General features: G+C 43.4%; 1 protein-coding gene across 5 annotated transcripts in view; it reads right to left on the bottom strand.

Annotated features, from left to right (window-relative positions):
- The window catches only part of CNOT6 (CCR4-NOT transcription complex subunit 6), a 72,369-nt gene extending 58,783 nt beyond the window's left edge, over positions 1-13,586 (bottom strand). For 2 of the 5 annotated variants that reach the window (XM_045890679.3, XM_064595783.1), the window contains exon 1: positions 13,184-13,581. The gene's annotated coding sequence lies outside the window, so the exon portion shown is untranslated. Of the gene's footprint in view, positions 1-13,183 lie in introns of all 5 variants that reach the window. The other 3 variants (XM_064595784.1, XM_064595782.1, XM_064595781.1) reach the window with 3 other exon arrangements.
- Between the last annotated feature and the right edge of the window lie 1,573 nt (positions 13,587-15,159).

Below are 15,159 nucleotides of genomic sequence, written 5' to 3'. Positions count from 1 at the left end.
CTAAATTGATTGAAGCAAACCTACTTCTAAGGCGTAGTCTTTCAATATGTGCTAATTCCTTCACCAGACAAGCTTCACCCTCAACTCCTACTCGAACTTCAAGCAAACCTGACAAGCGAGCTCAAGCCACATGGTGGAGCCTTTGTAAGCCCTTCCCAACAAAACACATGGTGTCTACTCTCTCCTCTGCATACCAAACATTTACTCCAGCATCTATCACCCCACACAGTATGCATCTCCCAGCGTCTTGTGTAAGCTCTAGCACACGAGACTAATGAACTGGACTAAACATTCTTTCTTTCATGACCCAGCATCAGGTATTCCTAAAAGAGAAATCCAAAAGCAACTCAGTACATCCGAACCATGCTTCCTTGCGGAGTTTTCTTTATGGAATCATTCATTCAACAAATACTTACTCATCACCTATGCGCCAAGTACTCTGCCAGGTGCTAGGAATAAAAATAAGAAATACATGATCATGGAGCTTTATCTACTGGGGGAGCAAACAGAAGTTTCACAACCATGTAATCACACTACAACCCTTTCTTATTTTTACAAACATCACTCTAAGTTAGGACTTTATTTGCATTTTTTCAACTAATATAACGGACTCTTATTATTGGTATTTATGCTTTTAAGATTACAACTAACCTACGTATCACTCTCAAATTATTCTTCCTAAAGTCGAGTTCTCATTATACTGCAAAATTCAGGAAAAAGAACCACTCTTTGTAAAGAACTGGAAAATCATCTAGAATGATTTCTGGTCCTATACCAGCTTTAAAACTATGATTCTATGGCATCCTCTCTCCCACCACTGCCTCAACTCTGCTGCTTAGAAAACATTCAAACTTCTCAATTTAGAATTCAAAATAGTCTACATTCCCAGACCTTATTCCAATACTTTTGTTTCTTTTGATACAACTGGCAGACAACTGCCATCCTTCAAATATGCTCCACTATCTTCTTTCTATTCCCCATTATTACCAAGCCACTACATGAATGCCACTTAAAAAACAAACGAACAAAAAAAACCAAACAAAAAACCCCCTCCCTCTTTGAATACAATCCAAACAATAATTTATTCACAGGTACATTAAAAAATTGTGCATAACAATAAATACTAATTTAACCTGGATTTTGTTCCTACCAAGACATGTAAGACATTTAAAATGTCATACAAACATAATAATTTGATACTTTAAAAAATGAAAATACTCTGAGATTTTAAGTTGATGGTAATTATGGCTGAGATGGCAGGCCTAAATTACTGTAAATTACTTACGTTGTTTTTTCCAGGTGTATTAGTTGAATTCTACACATGAAAAACATGTGACTCTCTGTAAATAAAACCAGCTAGCCCCCTTGGGCTACATTCTTAAGTCTTCCTTAGAGCCTGAAGTCAGTTAAGGCACTGCTACATCTCACTTTAAACCCCAATCATCCCGACTCTCAATGTGATCACAATTTGTTTTCTTTTTCTATCCAAGTTTCCACCATGATTGATGGGCCAATTAAAAGTTTACACAGATGATAAACCTCATACAGGAGCTGTCCTTAGTGGCAAAACTATCACCAGGTCTATTACTAATTAGTTCCCTGTGGCAGGCAAACAAAGCATAAAAAAAACCTCTGCAAAGGATGACTATCCTTATCTAAAAAGCAAACTTAAATCCTAACTGTGGATCTGTAGACTTCAAGGGCTACTCTCATAAATAGCCAATGATACCACTGCAGGTATCTTACAACTCATGATAATCTCTCAAAAAAGGTATGTGAATTGCACAGGAGAGACAGAATAAAAAGCTGGTTAAAAAAAAAAAAAAAAAGACCTTAATAAAAAGTGAAACTGTCATCTTGGTCTTCTAACCTGCCCTTCATAGAGATCCCAACCCATTTTCCAAGCCAGAAATAGGAGTACTATCCTTAACTCTTTCCCACCCAACCCCAGCCTTCACATCCAGTACCCAGTTCCAGCCCATTTTAACTTCCTAAATAGTCCTCTCACCCACTCTGCCTCCATTTCCTGGGCTCTTCCCTGAGATATGAACTAATCCAACAGTCTCAGATCCATGTTCGGAATTCCGCTGTCCCCCAACTCAAATGCAGCCTAGACACTATCCAGACTGACTTCCTAAAAATACAAGTGCTTACCTCAAGGTCCTAAAACCACATCTCCTTCATCCACCCATGGACTAACACTGCACCTGACACAAAGGAGGCTCAAAGATGAGTTTTCTAAACAGAGGTGACCCAGGCTCATTTACAAAACAAAGTTTTTTGACCGTCCTCCAGTCTTAGCCAATCAATTTCCACTTACCTCTCACAACCGTCCACGCCTTAGCATATGCTACTGCTTCTGCCTGAAATGCCATTCTCCCTCCCCTCCAGATACCTTAGGGACTCTAGTCATCTTCAAATGACAAATCAGATATCTAACTTCAAAAAGGTCCTTCTTCCCTATCCCTCCCAAACAAAAGAGCTTATCATTCCCTGCTTTGAGCTATTCCGAACCTTGAAGATATTTCTAAAATAGTATCTTTAACTCCACCTTATTTTTTTTTTTTTAATGTCTCACTCACCTACTCTAATATAGCTCCTTGGCTTTATATTTTAAATATCTTTTAATCTCTTCAGAGCCTGGCAAATACTTAAGCGGTGAATAATTGTAAGAATTCAAGGAGAGAAGCTGTGATAGTTAAAAAAAAAAAAAAAAAGCAAACATTTTGTAAGAGACAAGTGAACTAACAGAAGCAGTGCCCATTTTACCAGCAACAAGAAAAACTAATATCTAGGCTTCTAATCTTGAAGGCAAAATCTAGAAAAACCTGACAGAAAGGACCAAAAACTGAGAATACTGGTTCTAGGATAGCCTAGGATAAGAATCAAGGGGACAGACTTAAAGGTTAAACTGTATAAGCGTAACCTCAGTGAAACGCTCTAGCAAAATAAGGGCAAACCTTGAGCAGATGGGGGTGATGGCAAAACTTCTGCATGCCTGTCTGCCACAAGGCACTAGGCAGTAACAACCAACATTATTTGAGCATGCACTGCGTGACAGGCCTACCCAGCCCTTTCACATACATTATTTCATTTAACCCTTAGGACTCCTGTAAGTAAATACTATTACTCTCCTTACAAACACAGGGAAGGTCCAGAGAATGAGTAACTTGCATGAGGTCACAGAGATACCAGTGGCACAACTAAGATTTTAACCCAAGTTTGATCCACAAGTCTGTGCTCTCAACCACTATGCAGTCATTGACCTGTATTATCCTCAATTTAATTCTCAAAGCAATCCATGAGGTAGATGCTATCCTCATTTTATTTTAGATGAAGACACAGGGTTTAAATAATTTGCCCAAGGTCACACACACTTGGTAAGTAGTAGAGCTGGGGTTTGAACCTCAGACAATCCAGCCACAAAGCTCCTCGCACAAGTCTATAATTCTGTCACTAATAAAGCCAAGATCTCATGTTCCTTCTCCAAATATTGTATTGCTGAGACCATGAGCCCTCCAGTTTTCTTCTCAGACGTCTCATATTTCTGAGCTACTCCACACCTGCCTTCTCTACTCCCAAACTCTGCCTAATACTCTAAGACAGTAGATCTCAAATCCTATCACCTCAAGATCCTTACACGCTCTTAAAAATTCACAAGCAACCTCAGAGCTTTCATTTATGTGGATTATACCTGTCAACATTTGCCATTCTAGAAATTACAGGAAAATTTAAAATATGTATTAACTCGTTAAATGTAAAACCTACCACGTTTTTTATTTAAGATTTCATTTATTTATTTGTCACAGAGACAGAGAGAGAGAGAGAGAGCACAAGTGCGCTCAGGGGGAGTGGCAGGCAGAGGGAGAAGCAGGCTCCCTGCTGAGCAAAGAGCCCCATGTGGAACTCGATCCCAGGACCCTAGGGTCATGACCTGAGCCAAAGGCAGACGCTTAACCAACTAAGCCACCCAGGCATCCCAAACCTACCACATGTTAATAAACATTTTCATGAAAAGTAACTATTTTCAAAAACAAAGTAAAATATTGCAAGGACACTGTCTAACATTCTTGCAAATCTCATTAGTGTATGACATACTAAAAGACAGCTGGATTCACATATCTGCTCTGAAGTCAATCTGATCAGATATCATACATTTGTTTAGCTTCTGGAAAACTCCACTGTACACTCATAAAGAGAGTAAGAATGAAAAAGACAAACATCTTAGTAATATCTGTAAGAACTTAAGGTTTCTATAGCCAACTTCTCCTGCCCCCAAAATCTTGTACACAATTTCCTTAAATACCTTCTCAAGTAGTACAAAAATAAGTTGCAGTACAAACTGGTTTAACTAAAATTTCCAATCAATAAGACCTCTTTGAAAACAGAGATCTTGAAATTATGGTAAAATATTCCTCCAAAACATACAGCTGAACAGCAGGATATAGTAGTCAATACCAAGCTCTAAAAGGAAAAGATTGGCATGCCCATCTGCATCCACAGTGCCCAGCCTGTGACAGACAGCCTGTAACTACACTGCTGTTAAAACGCAATTCTAACCATGTGCACGTGCCCAATAACACGAGTGAATATAAAATATAGTCAGAGAAACACAGAGAGAAGTTTCCTATGCAACAACCATAAGAAACCACTAATTTTAAAGGCCAAAAATGGTTCAAATACTAGCAATTACATTCAACCCAAAAAATTAACTCAAAATACAACTATAAAGATATCCCAAGTAGAGGTCATCCACAAATTTCAACTCAAATACAAATATTTGTCAGGTTAGATTTTTATTTTCTGTATTTGAAGTCAAACATAAAAGTACAGAAAACATACTAAGACAAATACAATCTGCCATCTAATCAGCAAAAGCTGAGTGCCCACTAATAAGCAGGGTAGTAAGTCAAAACCATGATTTGTGGGGTAAAACCTCACCAAGATTAAAAAGGTAAGGCAAGCGAGGCCATCAATCTTAAATGTGCTCCTTAACATGAGATAAGCAACAACCATCTGGTTTATAGCTTCAGCACCAAATGATGGATGCCAACAGAAGTCTTTTCATTTCTTTCTTATCTTTTGTCAGATTTTCCATAATCTATTTGCTTGTCCCTCTCTTACAATGACTCATAATAGTCTAACTACCACTATTTAGTGAAGATTTGGTCTCTTGAGGCATTCAACATTTATTCCAGCTGCTAATTCATATATACAATCATTTGGGAGGTTTTAATGTACTAGCAATCAGTTTCAACCCATTAGTCCTTTTTTTCCCCTAGAAGAAAATTATTCATGAAACGCTGACCTTACAAATCATCAAGAAGCCTTTAATAACACTAGAATATTGCTCTAAGGCTACTGAGTGATGTTTCAGAAGATTTGGAAAGAAATCTAAAGGAACTCTGTGCAAATGGGAGTTCTGCTATACACTGCTTTTTGACCGCATATGTGACCGCCTTTTCCTAAAACAGTGAAATGCTTTAAAACTGGATTTTCGACCAGCATGAATAGTATTCTTATGTGGACTTTCACGGTTCTTGATCCATAACCTAAAACAGAATCACAAATATTAAGAATCTGCCAGGTAGCTCTATCAACATGATTAGCCACCAATGTAAATGGTTATAAGTTTGGGGCAGCAACTGGGTCTCTCCGTATTATCAAATCTGTATCAAAGGTCCATTCCAAGCCACGTCATCACAAGTGTATGCTAAGATGGAAGTGGGGGGAGTACAAACTAGAGTCAAACAGACCTACGTCAAGAAAGATGTGTTTACGTTCATCTTTTTTTTTTTTTTTAAAGATTTTATTTATTTATTTGACAGAGAGACAGCGAGAGAGGGAACACAAGCAGGGGGAGTGGGAGAGGGAGAAGGAGGCTTCCTGCTGAGCAGGGAGCCCAATGTGGGGCTCGATCCCAGGACCCTGGGATCATGACCTGAGCCAAAGGCAGACGCTTAACGACTGAGCCACCCAGGCGCCCCTTGTTTACGTTCATCTTTAAGGCTAAAGCTTCCTCATTTATAAAACGAGATCTACCTCACAATTTTGTTATAAGAATTAACACATTAAAGCACAATGCCTATCATATTAGCATTCAACAAAGCTGTTTTTTTTCTGTGACTACAAATCCCTAAGTCTGAGTTTCTCTAGTTTCCCTAAAATTAGAAACCAAGTGATAATTCTTTAGATGTCCCAAATAAAGTACAGTTTTCACTTTCAACAATTTTAGATGAAAATATATGAAGAGCTATTGTTCCACAAAACATGGCAGTTGGCTTCATCAGATCCTGCTTTATGATGCTGTGGTGTTTGCATACAACTACATACAATCTTATGAAAGAAAAAACTGCCCCCCAAAAAGCTGAGTGCAAATAATATTTTTGACTTAATGTGACTAAATCTTCCTTTCTGTTTGGTCTTCAATTAGCAGGGACTCCTCTAATATCCTTTTTCGTCTATCCCACCACACCTCCCCCACTCAAAATCGGCCTAGTTAAAAAATCTATATACAACAGCTAGATGTACCCAAAGAATCACCTCTAATACTCTTTTTGGATACAAAGATCACAGCCTTTTTTCTGTTTTGTTAGATCGCCACACGCTTATCTGAAAGACAATTACTATGCCTGATGATTCTTTCTTTGCTACTATTCTACACTTAGAGGCACCTGGGTGGCTCAGTTGGGTAAGGGACCAACTCCTGATTTCGGCTCAGGTCATGATCTCGGGATTATGGAATCAAGCCCTGCAGGGCCCCGGTCCCGTGCTCAGCAGGAAGTCTGCTTGGGATTCTCTCTTCCTCTCCCTCTGCCTCTCCCTGCTCTCTCACTTGCACACCCTCTCTCTCTCTCTAAAAAATAATAATAATAATAAAAATAAAAGTGCATCAAACACTTAACGCAACGTTGGACTGTTGAGCACAGGACAAATACAAACCCAGCAAGATGTATGAAAAGTAAATTTTAGTCTTCCAGTAACTTAAGACTGGAAGTTCTAACGTTATGATTTTACATCAGATCCACCTCCCATGAGGAAAATTTTCCTGTTTTTGAAATCCCATAAAATTCCAAAGAAAATAACTTTATGTGACCAAATTTAAGCCAATATATCAGGAGAAAGTCTAAAATATAAATATATATATTAGAAATTTATTTCCTGTTTTGGACTTGAAGAAAACAGAAGGCTGGCAACCACTATAGGTGTCTACTTTCTCTCAACCTGTCTCTTCTTTAAACTATTACCCTTTTTTCCACTTTAAACTTTTCAAACAGCAGTCTGTAACCTTTTTCTTAACCTCCCATTTGCTTAACCCTAACCTACAGTCCGACTTCTACCTCCCCGGTCCCAGAAAAATTTGCTCTGCTTATATTCACGTAACTACCAAATCCTATTAAACCATTCTCCGAGCTCATCCTACCCTAAACCTGGCCATCACTTGTCGCCACTGAAAACTCCCTCTTGCTCAGCACTCCTACCTATCTTGGCATCTATAATTTTGCTCACTCCTATTCGCCTACCTCGTTAACCATTTTATTGCAGTCCTGTCCAAAATGTAATGTTGGCTGCTCCTAAGGATTCCCTTGGTCCTCTCCTCTTCCCGTTCTATATTAAACTGAGCTCCATGAGTAAGTTTCACACTTAAGCATATGCATACTTTCATTCTCCTCAGCAGGGGCCGTAATTCTCAACTGATTCTCAAATGGGAACCCTACCTCCCCCCAAAAGGTGAAAAGCATTTGTTCATACACTCTTCCCAAGTGATCTTCTAACTTCCAATACTAACTATATACTTACCAAATCTATAAAATCCCCAACCACTCTCTGGTCCAGATATCTATTAGACATATCCACCTAAATATCTGACAGGCCATGTGAAACTTAGAATCAAAAGCAAGCTATTCCACTTTCCTTGCCCAAATCTGCTCTTCTTCCTCTACTTTCCAAGTTAAATTATACCAAGTTACCCAAGATAAAAAACTTCTGAATTTTTATTTTTTTATAACTCATCACTTACCTGTCCCTAATTCCAATAACTCATCGTTTATCTGTCCCTAATTCCGGTATCTTTCAAAATTTATCCTATTCTTTTCCAGCTCCTATTATGTCCTTGACCTCTCACAAGGACTTAAATGAACTCTCTGGCCCCAGTTTCTGGACCCCTTTCATCCAACCTCCACATTTTTACTATGTGTCTCCTGAAAAAGTGTGTCACAATTTCCCCACCCCTATGCACTTAACCTCTCAATGGATCCCCATTAAAGTCCCAACCCTTCAAGAAAAAGCCTAAGACTATTCACAAACTGTTTCTGGCCTCCTCCTATCCCTCACATCCTGGCCTCCTATGTTTCACAGCCTAAGTTGTATGTGACCTGACTTTGCACATGCTTCTCCTCCATGAAAAGTCCTACTCGGCCTGACAAGTGCCTATTCACCCTTCAAAACTCAGCTCAAAGACCTCTGAAATGACTCTCTCAAGTTTCCCAAGCAGAATTGGCTGTTCTTTCCTTAGCAAGCCCCAAATGCTTTGTATATTCCTCATTACTGTATAACCTGATGACTGCTTTATTGGTTCATTCGTCTTTATACCCCACTATAAATCCACTTGGGACAAAAGACCATAAGCCCCACAAGGATAGCAAGTCTATACATGGTGCCTGACATATGGGTGTCTGAGTATTTTTGGAACTGAGTTTTAGCACTATTTTAAAATGCTGTATTCAAGTATAATTAGTTCTGCTCTATTGCTTGTTCTGAAATGTGAATTTGTTCCAACGTGACTGATCTATCAGGGAATGTGAGCACAATGCAAAATTCTCATTTGCATACCATTTCTCATTTGCATCTACCGCACTAGATGAAGGTAGAAAACTGCACCCAGCTGAACTAAGCTGTGCAGAAATACACAAAACACACACACCTTAAACACTACCCACCCCTTCAGTTCTCCCTGTGATATGAGCCACACCCACCCACCCACATCTGGTGTTACTATAATATTCCATTTGATTTCAGGTAACCCGCCTTCTACCATTTCACAGGAACTCACAAGCAGCAAACCTTTCCATACGCATTTACACAAGCAAACCAGGTCTTTCTCAATATGAAGTGCCACATTTATTATAGTATTTATATATTCCTTAGCCATTTCAGATGTGTAAAACTGTGTTACCATTTTCATCAAATTCGTTTTTAACAGTAAGTCACTCAGTTGTGTTTCGATCTCATTTTCCCCTGCAAGCCTGTAGTTTTTACTGCACAATTTAGCATACCATGGTAACTTTCAGGAACCTATATGCTGCTTCACAGCAGAATGGACTACATAAACTATCAGCTGTATGATGAGCTCTTAGATTTTTTTTTTTTTAAAGATTTTATTTATTTATTAGACAGAGAGAGACACAGCAAGAGAGGGAACACAAGCGAGGGGAGTGGGAGAGGGAGAAGCAGGCTTCCCACGGAGCAGGGAGCCCGATGTGGGGCTCGATCCCAGGACCCTGAGATCATGACCTGAGCCGAAGGCAGACGCTTAACGACTGAGCCACCCAGGCGCCCCGAGCTCTTAGATTTTAAGAAAATTTCAATATTCCAACTGCAGTAAGTTACTGGAGAGAAAACTGCCCTCCCACAAGTTTCATATACATACAGCCCAGGTCCCAACGGACTATTAGGATAGTCACAACCTTTAAACTTGGTGCCCCTCACTTCTGGTAAGCAGAGGGTGGTTTTCTCCAGCTTAAAGTCTACAGTCCGCCTAAGCCTAACTCAAAAAACAAGTTCTCAGTGCCTGAATTTTCAAGTGTACCATGTTATGGGTTTTACTGTTTTTTGACTGCTTTTAACTTCATCTAAAACACCCTGATATTGTGATTTTAAATCACCCTGTTTTATAGAGCAACTGGCCAAACCCTCAAGTCCATTATAAAAGGAACTACAGAACACAACAGACACCATATCCAAGTTAAAAAGATTGAGAGTCACTAACTCCATACTATCTCAGAAGTGACTTTTTTATATGTAGGGCCTCCACTCAATCTTCCACACTGATGCCAAAGTAGTCTATAAATCACCTTGCTCCCCTAATAAAAATATTTTGGCTCCCTCCTTTTGGAATAAAGATACAAACTTCAGTTTTAGATGAGCAAGCGTGGTCCTTCAAAATCTAGGACACAGCTTTGCAGGCTCATCTCCAGTCACTCTCCCTGTCCCAGTGTCACCTTACCACTGGCCATACCCCAACTTCTGGCACCTCATGCACCCACCACTCCCTTCTGTTTGAAATGACCCCCTCACCCCAGTTTGACAAACACCTATTCCGTGTTATTTTCTGTAAACTGGTCCCACACCTTCCACAAATTTATTCATCCTTCCTTCTGTTGTCTCATAGCACTTGTACGCCTACAACACCTATCGACTGCATGGCCAAAAATGGAGTAGAATTCATTTTTGAATTCTCAGGGTCCAACGCTGTGTCCAGCATATACTATTCCTTGACACATAAATGAAGTTATGAAGAAAATACAAATGGATGAGGGAGAGGTAAAGGCCAGAAGAGGGTAAGGTTAAGGCAGTGTATATATGAGTCCCCATTCGGGACGCAATTAACTTTCTCCTCTTTAATTATTCAAATATGAAAACATGGTGCATTCCATTGTACTCTAATGCACCAGGTTCTGTGTACAGTAAGTTTACAGTCTTTTTTGTTGTTGTTGTTGTTTTTAAAGATTTTATTTATTTATTTGACAGAGAGAGAGACAGCGAGAGCAGGAACACAAGCAGGGGGAGCGGGAGAGGGAGAAGCAGGCCTCCCGCCGAGCAGGGAGCCCGATGTGGGACTCGATCCCAGGACTCTGGGATCATGACCTGAGCCGAAGGCAGACGCTTAACGACTGAGCCAACCAGGTGCCCCTATAGTTTAATTTATTCGGTATTTCCTAATTTCACAGTGTTTTCTTAACCACACTTTGTTGTAAAATGGCTACCTTCGTAATGTGAGTAGCAAGCAAGGTTAAACAAAAAAGTATGTCAAAAGTGGAAGCTAAGGATTTCAAAACTGAAATTGAACTTTTTTCTAGACAATAACATAAAGTCCCATTCACAACAAAAAAAGTGTAAATAAGTACTGCATAACCACAAATCCAAGTCTTTTCTGCATTAAAATACATGTCCTTAGCTGAACCTATCTGGACTTTTCCAAAGTGATAAACATTTTAAAAGTAGAGCTTCCCAACCAGTGTACCCTGCATCTGGGAAAGTTACAAGTGTGAAGATATTGGTCCCTCACCCCTCATGGCCCAAGGGCTACAGCTGGGAGCAGCACTGACCATCTATTCCACTATGCCTTACATACATTATCCCTTTCCACTGCACTACAATATGAAAAAAGCTTATACTTCAAAGAATATAAGAAGGTTAATATCCGTATGGTGGGATGCCTAAGCAATGACCAAAATGCATATTTATAAACTACAAGCACAGTAGGCAAATGCCTTCAATGCCTTTTTTTTTATTTGCAGTCAGGACCAAGTTCTATAACCAACTTCATTTTTAGTCAAGAGAAAATAGTCTGAAATTTCCCAATAATTGTAGTTTTAATGTGCCACCAAGATTTAAGAAACCTGAAAACACCTACAAACCAAACAGGCATTCAAAAGGGCTTCTTCTTCAACATTACCACTGATCAAGACATTTTTCAAACTATGCAAGAATCAACTTTCAGAATGAATCTTCTCAGTCTCACAAGAAAATGTCTTCTATCCCATCCTTATTTTTGACTACTTCATTTAGTATCTTGTTCACCTGCAAACTGAAGAGACACAACGGCCACAAATAACTTCTACCCATTAAAACACCCCTGCCCTCCCAAAAGAACTAATCTCCAGCAAGGATCTCATAGTCTCATGTGCTTTCTGCAAGTACCTTGGGCCAAGTCATTTTAACCTTTCTGGGTCTGTTTGCACATTGGTAGCTTTTCAAATATTTTGCTTAAAGCACGATGACTGGACGAGATCACTGGTCTAAGATTATTAAGCAATTTTCATTCTAAAAGTCATCACATTCTGAAGACTGTGATAACTGCTCTGACAGCAATTACAAAGAAAGTCTTCAAAACCTTTTGACCCATGACCATATCAGCCCCAAAAGCCTACAAAACTGTTTTGGAATGGTAAACACTAGCGGGCTGTGAAAAACACCAAGTGCTATTACGGCCGTTTTATTTTTCACTTGTTCACATTCCCTCTCTTCCTCTCCAAAATTAAATGTCGAGACACAAGAATGCAAGAAATCCCGCACTAGCACTAATGGGACGACCCACCTAGAAAAAGCTAAGTATGGGAACTCAAATTCAAGCACATTATTGAAACCACGTCAGCTTCACACAGTTAAATCCAAGGTCAAGCAAGAGGACGACTCACAATGTTGTCATCTGCAGTAACAGTTAAAGAAGAGGTTACAGGTGTTCGTTAGCAGGCTCTCTGGGGAGGGGGAGGGAGGAAAAAGAGTCCAAGGAAAAAAAAGTTTCCAAAGAAAATAACGACTGGCGTTTAGAAGTAAGAAAGGAGAGATGTGGTTGGGGTTACGGGAAAAAACTGCTTCAAGCAATTAGGGCTACCTCCGAGTTCTGAGCAATACTAGAAATCTCTTCATCTGGTGCCAAGTGCCTCTTTAACCAGGTCATTGTCACTCCCATCCCCTCCCCCGAAATCTGCGTTAAACTGAATTTTAAATACTTTCGGGGTGGGGGGGTCAACAGTTGGTTTCCCGCGTTGCGGTAACTGCGAAGTTCCACACTCCACGACGCACAATCCCACACAGCCACTCCGCCAAAGTTGCCACCCATCCCGGCCAAGAGTCCCGGACACCTACTCGCCGCCTCCGGGCGGCCGCAGCCGGGGTCCCGGGGCCAGGGCGCCCCGCCCCCTGCGCGCCCCCGCCCCCGCCGTCAATCAACGCCCCCCGCCCCCGGGCTGGGCGCGGGGGGCGCGGCCTGGGGCCCGGCCGGATCGCCACGGCGGCGCGTCCAGAGGGCCCCCAACAGCCGCCAGCTCCGCCACCCACAAAGTTGCCCGCGCCACGGCCCAGCGCGTGCCTCGGTCCCGGGGGGCACGACGGAGCGGGGGCCCGTGCGTGGCCAGTGCGGGAGCAGCGCCCGGCCGGGCCTCGGGCCCGTCTCGCTCACCTCTCGGGGTGCGCCGCCTTCCTCCGCCGCTGCCGCCGCCTCCTCCCTGTGAGTGCAGCGGGGTCTGACCTGTGGAACCACCATACCAGTCCCGCCCGCTGCTGCAGCGCCGCCGCCGCCGCTCCTCCGCCGCCTCAGCCGCCGCTCTTTGTTCCCCCTCCGAGCGCCACCGCGTCAGCCGCCCGCCTCAGCCGCCCCGACGGGCCGCCGCTACGCCCTCCCGCCCTCTCGGCCCCCGGCCTCGCCCTCCTCGCTGCGCCCACTGCCGCCTTCGCCTCCGCGCCGCCGACGCCGCCGCCACCGACGCCGCCGCCTCCTCCTTCGCGCCCCCCTCGTTTTCATTGAAAGCAAACAAGCATCATGGCGGCGGCCGCCGTCCCCCAGCCAGCGAGCACCCCGACCGCCGCCGCCGCTCCAACATCCCCGCCGCCCATTGGCCGCCGCCGCCGGGCGCGACCATTCGGTGTCCGGCGGGGTGGGCCGCTCCCCAAGCCCCGCCCCCCCGCACACCCCCCGCGCTGGGCGGCGGTGGGCCGGCCCCGCGCGCTGCTGGGCCAGCCTTCCCGCTCTCCGCCGCTCTTTGCCAGCTCCGTGCCTTAGCTTCTCCCTCCTCCCTTTTCCCATCTATTCCGACCCCCCCCCCTTTTTTTTGGTCTCAGGCTGTTCACTTTAGTCTCCTGTCTTCGCTCCTTTTCCTCGATCTCCTTCGCCTTCGTTCCCCTGTCAATCACGTGGAAACGCGGACCGGCTCTCAGACTTGACTTGAGCCAGTGTCTTCATCTGCCTGAAGATGAGACTCTCAGTCGTGAACAGTCGCATGATGCTTCCTGCCTCGAATATGCAGGGGGAAAAAATGTTAATTAGAGGCCCGTTTCGGTCCATTAATGGTCATTCAGTCTAGTAAGTTAAGGGACAGTAATGCTGGTGGGATCCTAGCCGGGGTAATTGTCCGCGACTGCCTTCAGGAATCAAGCTGTTCTGTTCAGGTGGTGATTGGAGGTGAGCGGAGATCGATGGTGATGGTGCGTGTCTCGGTGCATGTTAGCTGACTGGTGGTTGAGGCCCTGTGCTGGAGCCAGAATGGAGATGAATCAGGCCCCGCCCTGCCCTGAGTAAGCTCATGGTGTCGGGAAGAGAGAGACGCATGCCAAGGAAAGGGATAGCCACCTGCCCACCTACAGGGCAAACCAGGAAGGGCCACGGGGGTCCTTCCTGAAAGATCCACCCTGAAGAAGTGGGTGTGAAATTGGTTCCAGAAATGAACAACAGCAACAAAGTGAGACACCCCCTCCCTGAAGGCCGACTTGGGCTACAAGGATGTGGGAGATGGGTGGCTGCTTGCTGCTGGGGCAGCGGAGAGCTGGAAGAGCAAGGAAAAGATTGAAGGACCAAAGCTGTTGGAGTTCTGTGCTTGCATCTCTCCAGCGTGGCCTGGGGGGGGGGGCCTTACTTGCATTCTTCCAAGAAATCAAGTGACAACCCAGTGTTCAAGTGCCAGAGGACACTGGACAGGGCAGGGCACCAAAGCCCAGCAGGGGTGAGGGATTGATGAAACAAGTGCAGGCTGACCTCTCGGCATCCCTCCACATCCTCCAACCCCAGACCACCTAGTACTGGTATTGTGCAGCCCCTGCTATTCAGTATCACCTGGCTGAGGGGCTGACATCCATCTGGGTCTCTACCCCCACTTGAGTACTGTGCCCTGGCAACCTGTGCCCTAGCCTGGACAGAGGGGTGCCTTTTTGTAACTCATCTGCCCAGAAGAAGCTACTTTTTATATTTGGCATAGTGTGTACGGAGGAGGGGAGTTCGTAACAAAAAACTTAGTGCATAAGACAACTTTTTGTATCTCATGATTCTGGTGCCCAGCTAGACAGTTCTACTGGTCTCACTGGGGGGTCTCATGCCTATACTGGAGATGGTGGCTAGGGATTGAGTGTCTGCCACCTTCGAGGCCCCCAAGGAGACATCTATCT

The sequence above is a fragment of the Mirounga angustirostris genome, unplaced genomic scaffold, assembly GCF_029215605.1.
Source record: "Mirounga angustirostris isolate CCGP_5_RB_7025 unplaced genomic scaffold, mMirAng1.0.hap1 SCAF_7, whole genome shotgun sequence".
Classification (NCBI taxonomy): domain Eukaryota; kingdom Metazoa; phylum Chordata; class Mammalia; order Carnivora; family Phocidae; genus Mirounga; species Mirounga angustirostris.
Note: the sequence above shows the minus strand (reverse complement) of the source record. Positions and strands in the feature narration are given on the sequence as shown.